General features: G+C 46.3%; 1 long non-coding RNA gene across 1 annotated transcript; it reads left to right on the forward strand.

Annotated features, from left to right (window-relative positions):
- The first annotated feature begins 3,283 nt into the window (after nucleotides 1-3,283).
- Nucleotides 3,284-9,267, forward strand: LOC138819197 (uncharacterized). The gene is made up of 4 exons (XR_011369355.1): nucleotides 3,284-3,394; nucleotides 4,275-4,416; nucleotides 8,919-9,010; nucleotides 9,180-9,267. It is a non-coding gene; the product is annotated as an uncharacterized lncRNA (long non-coding RNA).
- The last annotated feature ends 3,276 nt before the right edge of the window (nucleotides 9,268-12,543 follow it).

A 12,543-nucleotide genomic window follows, 5' to 3' on the forward strand; every position in this document is an offset into this window, starting at 1 on the left:
CTTACATGAAGTTGTGTTTGGGCAACAAGACTCAAAATTCGTTTCTAGATTGGAGAAATCAACAGCAACTTTTTTTTTTTTGCCAGTACTGGGACTTGAACTCAGGGCCTCACATTCTCACTTGCTTTTTCACTTAAAGTTAGTGCTCTACCACTTGAACCACAGCTCCACTTTTAAGTCTTTGCTGGTTAATTGGAGATAATAGTCTCATAGACTTTTACTTCACTGGCTGGCTTTGAAGCTTGATCCTCAGATCTCAGCTCCTGAGCAGCTAGGATCACAGGCATTAGTCGCAAGTGTCTGGCTAGGAAACCGATGCTTTGGATCAAGGTAGGTGAGAGTAGTTTTAAGTTTCATAAGCCTATCTGATCGTCCTCTTGATGGGCATCTGCTCATAGGATTCATTTTCTTTTCTAGCTTTCCCTGCTTTTAAGTAAATCTTGTATCTTGTATAGCCTGTCTTTGGGTACATTAAAAGAAGAAAACATGTGATCCTCCAGTTTTGGTTTGTTTTGTTTTGGGCTCAAGAAAGTGAAACTCAAGGCTCAAATCACCCCAGGCAGAATGGAATTGCCAAACTTTCCAAGTCAACTTTTCCTGGGTTAAAATCAAGCAAGGCTGTGAGGAATCAAATCTTCTTTTCTTGGCTCAAGGCGTCATGCAGGGTGCAACCACAATGTCACTTAATATGAGGGGAAGATTTCCGTAAAGGAGTTTATTACATTTGGAGAGTAGAGAAGACGATGAAGAAAGGTTTCTGAAGAAAATTATAAAACTCCAGGTTTAGATAATCGATGTAGCCAAAACTGCCTTCTCTACCCAGCATTCACAGCTGCAACTGACTCCTGGCTGCAGTTAATAGTGACTGCTAGACCAGGCACCTAGGATTACGCCTGTAATCCTAGCAATTCAGGAGGCTGAGATATGAGGATTGAGGTTCAAAGCCAGCCCTGGCAAGGAAGTCCATGAAACTTATCTCCAATTAGCCAGCAAAGAAGCCAGAATAGAGCTGTGGCTCAAATAGTAGACTGCCAGCCTTGAGCAAAAAAGCTAAGTGACAAAACCTAGATCCTGAGTTTAAGCCCCAGTTACCAGCCCAAAAAATATATGTATATTTTTTGAGAGGCACTTTGGAATGGCAGATTAAGGAACTTGGAAAGTCTGGTTTCCACAAAAGCAGCAATAAGCTCGGTGGCATTTTGTTTTCTTGGCCCATCTTGTACACAGGCTACAGGCCTCAGAAATAAACTCTGATGACCCATTTTTGTGCCTCTCCTAAAGGTTGAATTTAGGGCCAAGGACACTGATTCTGAGCTCTGCCTCACCCCACCTCTCCTCTCCTCGCCTCACCTTCCTTTTTCCTCAAGGCTAGCACTCTAACTTGAAGCACAGCTCTACTTCTGGCTTTTTAGTGATTAACTCCTGAAGATAGGAGTCTCCCAGTCTTTCTTTTCTTGGCTAGTTTCAAGCCATGATCCTCAGATTTCAATTTCCAGAATAGCTAGGATGACAGGTATGAGCCACTGGTGCCTGGCTTATGACAATCTTTTCATCTCCAAATGCTATTACCTCACCTGTCTTTGTGAGCAGGGCTGTCTGGTCCACTAGGCAGGACTGGCTGGGCTTTAGCCCTGTAACAGGGCTTCCAAAAACAAGGGAGACCTGAAACCCAGAATTAAACCCAAAACATACAAGTCAAAGTCAATTCTAACAAACATTTAACTAAATGTCTGACAATCATAATATTACAAGTCCACTCTTTTAGTGTTAACAAAATCATGCCAGGAAATATCTGCGGCTTAAATGTTTCTTTCGCTCTGTGGAATTTCCTCAGTATTTAGATGACCTCCAAGAAATGATCCTAATTTTTATACCATTTAATTTGTGAATTCTAAATTAAACGAAACACCAAACACAGCCGAAAATTATTTCAGAAATGTGACGGCCAGCTCTATTTAAGTGGGACATGAGTCCGTATGGATGCCATATGAGTCTGTATGGGTGCCATATAGGGGCCTCAAAATCAGAGTCCTAGGATCTTCCTAGAGATACCTTCCAGGGGTTCTTGCTGTGAGGTTTAAGGGTTGCACAGATGTGATTATTGTGCTGCAGAAAAATGTGGTGACTTGGTAGAGTGCTTGGTCAGCATACTCCAGACCCTACATATGACCACTACAACCACAGATGCAAAAAAAAAAAATTGCTGCTAATAGTAGTAGTAGTAGGAGAATAGAAGGAGGAGGAGGGAGGAGGAATCACTGTCCCCAAAAAGCTACCAGCCAGGAATCTCTGGGAATTGCCCCAGATCTACCTGACTGCTCATGTCTCTGGGGAAGGGAGGCAGAGTGAAGAGCTGGGAACTGGTTTCTTAACCAGACCTCAGTGATTTTGACAACCAGCCAGGTTTGACCTTGCCTCTAGCAAGGTCATCTCATCTCATCTCATCTCCTTATTACGTCCATTTGCCTTTGGTTTATCCTTTTGGAAAAGATCGCTGTCATCTGACCATATTTCTGCACGAACTTGACAGCTGCCAAGTCTTTCTCAGGCAGGCAGGGGAGCACACGGGACAACCACTAACACTCACCATGGCTTTGTCTTTCACCCTTTCTGTTTCATATTTCTCCTGACCTTAATACCTCCCTTCCTGACAACCATCTTCCTTTCTCAGCCTGACCATTTTCCTTCCATGCTCTGTTCTTTCTCTTTTCTCGTTCCTGCTTTCATTCCAAGTCACAGCTTCTGCAACATGTTTTTCATTTTAGTTGTGCAATAACAGCAGCAGAGATTTTAGAGCTCTTATTGCCAAAGGCTGGGAGGCTGGAAGTAGGAAGCAAACGTTGTTACATCCTCCTGGGACCATCAGCAGAGCCTTGGTGGCTGGGAGGAGGCAGAGTAGGGGAAGACAGGTTCATTGTTGCTCTTCTGGGCACCTCACCTTTCCTCGGATAGGAAGTCCAATGGATAGACAGAATTACGGGGCCAGGTGGGCAGACCCTGCACTAAACTAGGCCAGAGGTCAGAAGAAGCTTCTTTGCTGGGTAGTTTTAGTATGGGTCTTCTTTTAGCTGTGAAGGCTGAGGTGGTTGTCTCTTCTTCCTTCTGGGAGGCCTCTTGTGCTGGGTTGATTTGTACATGGAACTCAGCATGAATGGGTTGGTGGCATACCCCAGAAACTGCACACTTAATTATTTTAAAGGAATGGCCCTAATGATAAATAGAAAATCAAAATGAAGATGGATTGTCTTATTGCGTGAACGATTTGTCATCCTCAGATCTGAACTCATTACAGTGGAATGACACAGCACCAGTAGCGATCCTTGACTACCATGCCACTCCACCTGCTCCCAGAAAGTCACTTCCATTGAAAACACCTGGGGAGGCTGCTGAACAGGTAGAGTGTTGGTCTCCAGTGTGGCAGCATTGATGAAGTGAGAGTCCAGGAAGCTACCTGTTTAGATCCTCAGGTGATGCGTAAGCACACTGAAGTTTAAGAATCATTGACTAGGGCTGGGAAGGTGGCTCAGTGATAGAGTGCTTGCCTTGCAAGCCAGAGGCCCTGGGTTCGATTCCTCAGCACCACATAAGCAAAAAGCAAAAAGCCGGAAGTGGCACTGTGGCTCAAGTGATAGAGTGCTAGCCTTGAGCTGAAGAGCTGAGGGACAGCGCCCAGGCTCAGAGTTCAGGCCTCACAACCGGACCCCCCCCCCCCCCAAAAAAAAAAAAGAATCATTGACTTGCCAGGCACTGGTGGCTCATGCCTGTCATCCTAGCTACTCAGGAGGCTGAGATCTGAGGAGCACAGTTCAAAGCCAACCCAGGCAGAAAAGTCCCTGTGTGAGACTCTTATCTCCAGTTAACCACCAGAAATCTGGAAGTGGAGCTATGGCTCAAAGTGTTAGAGGGCTAGCCTTGAGCAAAAGATCTCAGTGGTAGAGCGCTTGCCTGGCATGCCTGAGGCCCTGGGTTCGATTCATCAGCACCATATAAGCAAAAAGAAAAAAGCCGGAAGTGGCGCTGTGACTCAAGTGGTAGAGCGCTAGCCTTGAGCTGAAGAGCTGAGGGACGGCGCCCAGACCCAGAGTTCAGGCCCCACGACCCGACCCTCCCCCCCCCAAAAAAAAAAGATCTCAGGGACAGCATCCACCCCAGAGTTCAAGTCCCATGACTGACAAAGAGAGAGAGAAAGAGAGAGAGAGAGAAAGAGAGAGAGAGAGAGAGAGAGAGAGAGAGAGAAGCAAAGCAAATCTCCTTATGTGTTCTGTGTCTCAAAGCACAACTAGCTTTCATCATGAAGACCCCCAACCTGTCTGTCGCTGGCCATGTGATCAGAGTGAGCCCTGTCCTTGGTGGGCAATCACGGGAATGCTCAGCCGGGAGGCAGGCAACCAACCACCAAAAGCTACCATCCGCAAGGTAAATGGTTTGGCAAATACAATGAGCTCATTAGGATTCATACATTGTGGCTCAAGTGGTGCCCAGTCACCCCCGGAGCACACAGCCAGCCAGTGCTGCAAGGGGAGCAAGTGTTGCATGTTCTCCTAACAATATCAGCCACACTGCCTCTGATCATCAGAGCTTCCATAAGGACCTGTGCACAGGGTGGATACACCCCTGGACCGCCCATAGGTGAATCAATACAGCAGTTGTTAGAGATCAGGGTCTCCCCTGCCTGTGGTTGTCACTAAGCTGGGGTCCTGGCAACATTCATCCATTGCTGTCTCTGGCTGCTTTGATGGCTGGACAGCCAAGAGGCCTTGGTGATTATGGAGGCAATTTAGACAGGGTGTGGGCTTTTGAGAGTCAGGCACCACCACGCATCAGTTGCCACTCACAGTCTGTGGGGTCTTGGACTCGTTCCTCAATTCTTCTGAGCTTCGGTTTTTAAAATAACATCTACTTCATAAGATTGCCATGAAGACTTTTTGTTCCTACTCAGTCTCTAGCCTGTGATGGGTACTTCCTGAATCAATGATTCTTTTTTTTTGTTGTTGTTGTTGGTCATGGGGCTTGAACTCTGGGCTTGGGCTCTGTCCCTGCGCTCTTCAGCTCAAGGTGAGAGCTCTACCACTTGAGCCACAGTGCCACTTCTGGTTTTCTAGTGGTTTATTGGAGATCAGAGTCTCACAGACTTTCCTGCCCAGGCCAGCTCAAGTGCCTGTGAGACACAGGACACATAAGGAGATTTGCTTCTCTCTCTCTCTCACTCTCTCTCTCTTTCTCTCTGTCGGTCATAGGGCTTGAACTCTGGGCTGGGTGCTGTCCCTGAGATCTTTTGCTCAAGGCTAGCCCTCTAACACTTTGAGCCATAGCTCCACTTCCAGATTTCTGGTGGTTAATTGGAGATAAGAGTCTCACAGGGACTTTTCTGCCTGGGTTGGCTTTGAACTGTGCTCCTCAGATCTCAGCCTCCTGAGTAGCTAGGATGACAGGTGTGAGCCACTGGTGTCTGGCCAATTCAGAGTTTTCTTTATAACAAACTCTGATGAAGTGTGTTCCCGCTTCTACTTCTATGGCATGGTAACCATAGAAACCAATGGGATACCATTACTACTTTAAAAATTAAAGGCAATACTCTAATTTTTGTAGTGAGAGGAATACCTATTGCTCAGCTGGAGATGGATCAGTAGACAGGCCTGTTCACCTAGCTGGGATCAGCGGTCAGATCTTATTCCTGGAGATGAGCTCTGGAGTCTGTCCCCATGTATGACACTGAAATACATATATTTTGTTCTTTGTTCTGGGTTCTAGACACAGTGTTCCTAAAACCCTCGGAATTCTATGGGTGGTGAGTATACTTTTGGTATGCTGAGGGTTCCCTAGAAAGGACCGGAAGATCCCACAAAGACCAATCATATCGCCGGGCGCTGGTGGCTCACGCCTGTAATCCTAGCTACTCAGGAGGCTGAGATCTGAGGATCGCGGTTCAAAGCCAGCCCGGGCAGGAGAGACCGTGAGACTCCTATCTCCAATAAACCACCAGAAAACCGGAAGTGGCGCTGTAGCTCAAGTGGTAGAGTGCTCGCCTTGAGCTGAAGAGCTGAGGGACAGCGCTCAGGCCCAGAGTTCAAGCCCCACGACCGACAAAAAAAAAAAAAAAAAAAAAAAAAAAAAAAGACCAATCATATCATTGGAGGCTGGAACTTTTGGCACCATCTCTGGACCTTTGGGAAGGGGAGAGGAACTGGATTTTAGTTCATCACCAGTGGCTGATGACTTAATGAACTGGTCATCATTAGTGAAGAACTTTCCTGAGCAATGTAATTTGTTCTAACAAATTGAAGAACTTTCCTGAGCAATGTAATTTGTTCTAACAAATTTTGAACTTGAGGAACTGATGGAGGTAAGCCTACCAGAGTTTATCCCTAGAGGGTCAGAAGTACAGATGGCTTGGGCCTGCAGCTGGCATCAGAACGGTAGATGGTCTTAGGGTACCTGTGAGATCTGTGCCAACTCCAGGTAGTTAATAACAGAGTCAAACTGAATGGAAGGACATGTGTGGAGAGTGTGGGAATGGGTGAGAGGCAAAAGCCTACACATTCGATATGAGAAGTGTGAATAAAAGTGACTCAGCCTGGACGCTTGTCCCTGGCGTGGCTGGAGGCCTCCCGAGTCTGGAGTGTCCTTGCTGTTCAGTTGTATTAGGAACCAGATTTGGAATCCCGTGCCTCATATTTTGAAGAGTGATCAGCTATTTCATATCAAATATTCATCTGAATCCAAACAGGAAAACCTGGCCAGGCTCTCAGGTGCTCAGTGAGGTTAGCTTTTCTGGATAAAAGCTCTCTGGGCTGAGACTGAATGATAGATTTAGTGCAGGAATGAAAAAGCTAGAGTTGGAAGAAATTAAATGACAAGAAACCTAGCTTACTGGAGAGCTGACCTGAAATGATTAGTTCACAGCAGGAGTTGAGCTCTCAGACTTTAGGGATTATCATTTTTTTAAAGAGATTCTGAACTACTCTTAAGAGAATGTGCTTTCATAAGATTAAGGAAATTTTGAATATTAGAAAAAGAATTTTTAAAAATCGCTCTTGACCTGTCTACTTTAAAAAGAGTTTAAAGGAGCTAAAAATACCAGAGTTTGTATAAAGTGGGACAGCAAAAATAGAGATAAGGAGCTCAGAAGTCAGGGGCCTGGGGTGAGCTGGAGAAATTGAACACTCATTCTAGAAGTTTCTATTTCTGATCCTAAGGGTGGTGTTAAGAGATTGTCCAGTTCATGACATCAGAACTGACCAACATTTCCTAAGTCCTAAATTTTATGAGAATTATGTATGTGAGCAAAATTCTCATCTCAGAGTCCATAGAAAATGTCTTTGTAGTGATTTTGTCAAAGGCATCAAAATTTCAAACAGATGGAGGAGAGCTGAGTCGGCGTCACTTGCAGCACATCTTGGGTTTTGTGTTTTCTCTGAGCTTCTGTTCCTTTGCCCCCTGCCTGTGTCACAAAATGACTGAAGGCAGAGAGAAACCTGTGCTGAAATGGTGATCTAATGGCACAAAATGGCTGAGGAGAGGCTGACAAGAGCCACTGGGGCTGGGAGAATCTGAACATGAAAAGAAAAGTGAATTTCCAACCACAACAAAATAATTACAGGTTAAGATGCGGATGGCCACCGACTCAGGCGTAGACTGAATGAAGGTTTAAAGTCAGCTTTTGTCTGGAGCACTTAGACCAGTCTTGCAAAAGGGATTGTGGTTAGGGAGCTCAGTAGCAGACAATGATAACAAAAGAAGTGAATTTTACTTTCATGTGTCATGACCTGAGTGGTGGTGGTAGTGGGAGCAATTACTGGACAAATAGATTGACCTTTGGAGAACAAGGAAGAAAAAGATATCCCCTAGCAGCTTGGGGTTTAGGCTGTAAAAACCCATCAGAACACTTTGTGTTCTAAGCCTGTGCATCAGATCCATTGATTGGAGGGGCCTTCTGCCAGCACCCACTCCCCGCTGCTTGAGCCTCTGACACTTCCACAGGAACTGATCGGAAAAGACTGCAGCCCCTAGAGGCCAAGGAGCCAAGAGGGGCAATTGCTCTACCGGGGAAACCATGGTAGAGCAGAGCAGGGGCCACTTTGAACTTAGAAGGTGAGACTTTCACAGTATTAATCTTTGCATTTCAGATGTGTTTGCTTGAGGAGTGTGGGTAGGTATTACATAAAACCAATACAAAGCACAAGAACAGACGCAACCCTGTTCCTGAGTCATCACACTAAGGAATCGTGAGGAGTGGAAGAAGGAGAGGAATAGAGTCTAGGAGGTTCCATGGAAAAGGACCCTAGTCCCATGGGGATTGAGAGTGGAGGTGTGAAGGGCACACTTCCTGAGGATGAGACTTCCTGAGGCTGAGCACAAGCACAGAGGAGATAGGAAGTTGAAGGAGGTGGTAGTGGGGGACAGGAAGAGCTCCCTGCACAGCGAGTAGATCGAGCCCAGGAAGAATGGGTGGTCACCGTCACGTTGTAAGCAGAGCAGAGGACAGTCAGATCCACGTTTTGAAAAGATGACTGTGGTCCTGGCTTAGAGATGACCCAAATGAGATGGTTTTATTCCTTTGCAGAACTCTGCCCTTGCCTTCCAGGTTAGTGTGACTCCATAGTTGGTACTGGTTAAGGTCAGAGTGACACAGCACTAGGGCTGGCTTAGTCTCAGGTCCATCTCAGTTTCGGAGCCTCTTCCTTGCTCCAGAGGAGCGGGGCAGTGAGTGATGTGGCTGGTCACAGAAGTTCAAAGCGGTCTAGCATGTCACGGAATGCCCCGCGCCTTCCAGGGAGCCAGCGGGAGGCAGCTGCTGAGGCAGCTGGCGAGCAGCGTGGCACCTCCACAGCCTCCGGGGCTCTCTCTTCACATGAGCTACAACTGAGTATCCTCTGAAGTCCTGAGTTCGCATCTAACCATTATTTTCTCAATGCCAGGAGAGCCCGAGATTCACCCAGGAGGAGGCATCTCCGAGTTCAAATGTATCTCCTTCCATCTCTGAACCTTTGGCTTAATTACAAAACAACATGTAAGTGCTTTAGGATTGACCATTATTTTGTGCTTTCTGATTTTTGGCTTTCTTCCATGAACACAATAACTAACCTTTAAGCTTTCATGAACTTGGAGAAGGATGGACATCAGGGGTTTTTCTTGTTCTTGGAGCCTCTCTCGAAACACCTATTTTCTTATCTTTCCAGATGAGACAACTTGAACTGGCAATGGGCAGGACCCACTCTAGAGAGCCCACAGTTCTCTAGCCAAGAAGTGTGCATGTCCCATAGACCCAGGGACATAGTTGGAGGTGGTTCTACAAGCCTTTCCCCAGAAGCCCAGGTCTGCAGTACATAACCTCAGACAGGACCTGGGGGTCAGATCAGAATGGCCAGATCCCAGTGTCCTGTTATATCTGAGGCTGTGTATATGAGGGAGGAGGGAAGGGCCCAACAGAAACTTCCAGAGAAAACACCTGGCACCCAGCAGACAAAGATGGCCACAGTCCTAGCTGAACACTTCCTCTGGCTGCCTCTCCCTTCAACACACACTGCAAGCAGTGGATGGTAAAGAAGGGGTTTGAGCGGGGGGGGGGGTGTCTCAAGCTGCCTCTGGTGGGGGCCTGTTGCTGCCAGCAGGTGGTGAGGCCACCCAGTTGAACTGGACTAAAGTAGATCCAACAGAACTATTTCTACTTTTGAAAATAACTCTTTGTTACTGGGCGCCAGTGGCTCACACCTGTAATCCTAGCTACTTAGGAGACTGAGATCTGAGGATTGAGGTTCAAAGCCAGCTCAGGCAGAAAAGTTTGTGAGACTCTTACCTCTAATAAACCACCAGAAAACCAGAAGTAGTGCTGTGGCTCAAGTGGTACAGTGCTAGCCTTGAGCTGAAGAGTTCAGGGAGGGCGCTCAGACCCAGAGGTCAAGCCCTACAACTCACCAAACAAACAAAAACACCAAAAGCAACAACAACAACAAACCCCGCCCCCCAAAACAAAACTCTGTCATTGAAATGATACAGAATCAGAATCAAATAATTAGGGCTTAGATGTAGATGAGGAAAACAAAACAATTTCATGTTTTCTTGATTTTTGATGCCAAGGGTACTTTGTTTAGTAAAGCAGTTAACACATATGTTTTAGGATGAATTATGTCAGACCAATCTGGCTGTTATTTTTGAATTCATGATTTCCAAATCTATAGATATAGAATTTATTATGGTAGCACAGTTTAACACCTTTCACGCCATGAAATCTTTCTAGAATACACAGAGAAACAGGAACACAAGATTTGAACTCAAACAGTCTCAAGATAAACTCAAAAGAAGAAGCCATCATAGCCTTGGGGAACTTGAAGGTTCTTCCTCCTCCTCCTCTTCTTCCTCTTCCTCCTCTTCTTCTTCTTCTTCTTCTTCTTCTTCTTCTTCTTCTTCTTCTTCTTCTTCTTCTTCTTCTTCTTCTTCTTCTTCTTCTTCTTCCTTCTTCTTCTTCTTCTCCTCCTTCTCCTTCTCCTTCTTCTCCTCCTCCTCCTCCTCCTCCTCCTCTTCCTCCTCCTCCTCTTCCTTCTTCTTCTTTTGTTGAACTCTGGGCCTGAGCTCTGCTCCTTATCTCTTCAGCTCAAGGCTAGCGCTCTATCATTTGAGCTATAGCACCACTTCTGGTTTTCTGGTGGCTTATTGGAGATAAGAGTTTCACAGACTTTCCTGCCTGGGCTGGCTTTGAACCAGGATCCTCAGATCTGAGCCTCCTGAGTAGCTAGGATTACAGGCGTGAGCCACTGGTGCCCCATTTGTGGGCCCTTCTTAAAATGGGCATGTATGGCCTCAGTCACTTGTCTGTGGCCTATTGTTTCAAGAAAGCATTTATGGAGTACCTACTGTGTGTGAAGCCCGTGTTGGGAGCCTGGAGGCAAGCTTGTTCTTTACAAACCTGCTTTCCTCTGGATGCTTCTCATCTAGGGAGTACCAGGTAGTAAATGGAATGATAAGGCAAGGATGGAGCAACCGCTGAGAACTGGTATGTGTGTGGAGGGGGGTGGGAGCTGAGGAAGAGCACTGTGGAGGGCATGCTTCTCCTTCCCAAGTACAGAAGGGAGACAGAGGAGGTCACGTGTGCTAACCCAAGGAAGGCCTGCCCCCGTCACCAGATGAATAGGAATGATACACCAGCTCCAGTTGTTTCCCATTTCCAACCATAACAGCTCTGTTCTTGTCAGCCCCAGATAATGCATATTCATGAGTGGACCCTGGGTACAGCGCTGGGTCCCTGGTTTGGAGACATCAAACTAGATGCCAAAACTATTGCAGGTCAGTCAGTGCAATGTGGCTTGGCAAGGGAGAGCCCCAGGGATGGGCTATAGGATTCACAAAGACTCAAAGACATTCGATGTTGAATTTACTTTGTGTTAATGTTTTTCTCCTCTTTCTGAAAGGAAGCAATCAGAGAAGCATGGCATAAATCACTAACTGGCAACACAAATGTCTAAAAGGGACTGCTGTGTGCAACCAATTTTACATTGAGAGCCGCTCCTTCGAAATGCTGAAAAGCTATAAATCAACAAGCCTAATGGATTTTGTCCTGTCTATTCAATATCTTCCAGGGCATTGAATTTAGAATGTAATTCATTAAAGCAGGGGGGGTTGTATGCAGGAGAGGAACCTCTCCAGCAAACCACACTAGCCTGAGCATTTCCAAAGTCAAATCCATCATGCTAAAAGCTTTCCTTCCTCCTTGGTACAAGGCCGTGGCCTTGGGCACTCCATCACAGACTCACAGCTTGTCTCTTAAGGCAGAAGAAAGAACAGATCCGCATGAACCCAGCCCTGGTACCAGAGCTGTGGGGCCTCCGGCCAATAGCATGGGGCTTTGAGCCATACTTTTCACCCTCATCCGGTGGACATAGGACCCTTAAGATTGCTTTATTAGCATATGTTAGTTGTAAAAAAATGAGTTTCATTGTGACATTTTCCTAGGTGCATATAATGTACTTTGATCATTATTTACCTCTTGTGATTATAAATGAGAAGAGGTTATAAGGACTTCAGATTTCACTGGCCTAATAGCAATTGCTTCAAATGTGGTACCATCATGCATGTTACTTTTCAATTTTGATCCCTTACCCCCTTCAGCCACAGCTTCCTCAGTGGGGACAGGGGCCACGTGCTTTCTACCTATGACCAGGACAAACACATGACGGAATGTCTCTCTCTGCTAGATTAAATGGCCCATGTCAGTACAAGGACAGTCCTGGACCATGAAGATTCAGCTCTGGTCTGCTTCAGCTTCTGATTGAGAAGTTGCTGGGTTCCTTTTTTGGGGTGGTGGGGTGGGGGAGGTAGCTGGCCGCTTTGTTGCTGGGTGGGGCTGTTTTCTAGGGCAGAAGCTCAGGGAGTAGGCCTCTGCCCCAGAGCCTGGAGCTGGGCCCCATCTGTGAATCACGAGGATTTCTCTCCCTCCCTGTTTGGGAAACTCAGCTCTGGAAAACAAAACTTCCTTGCAAGATTTCTTCATTCCTTGCACACCACGAAGTTACTCAGAAATGGAACTGGAGCTTTTCTCTCAGGCAAAAC

Source organism: Dipodomys merriami, unplaced genomic scaffold (assembly GCF_024711535.1).
Source record: "Dipodomys merriami isolate MVZ:Mamm:240054 unplaced genomic scaffold, mDipMer1.0.p SCAF_8, whole genome shotgun sequence".
NCBI classification, from domain to species: Eukaryota; Metazoa; Chordata; class Mammalia; order Rodentia; family Heteromyidae; genus Dipodomys; species Dipodomys merriami.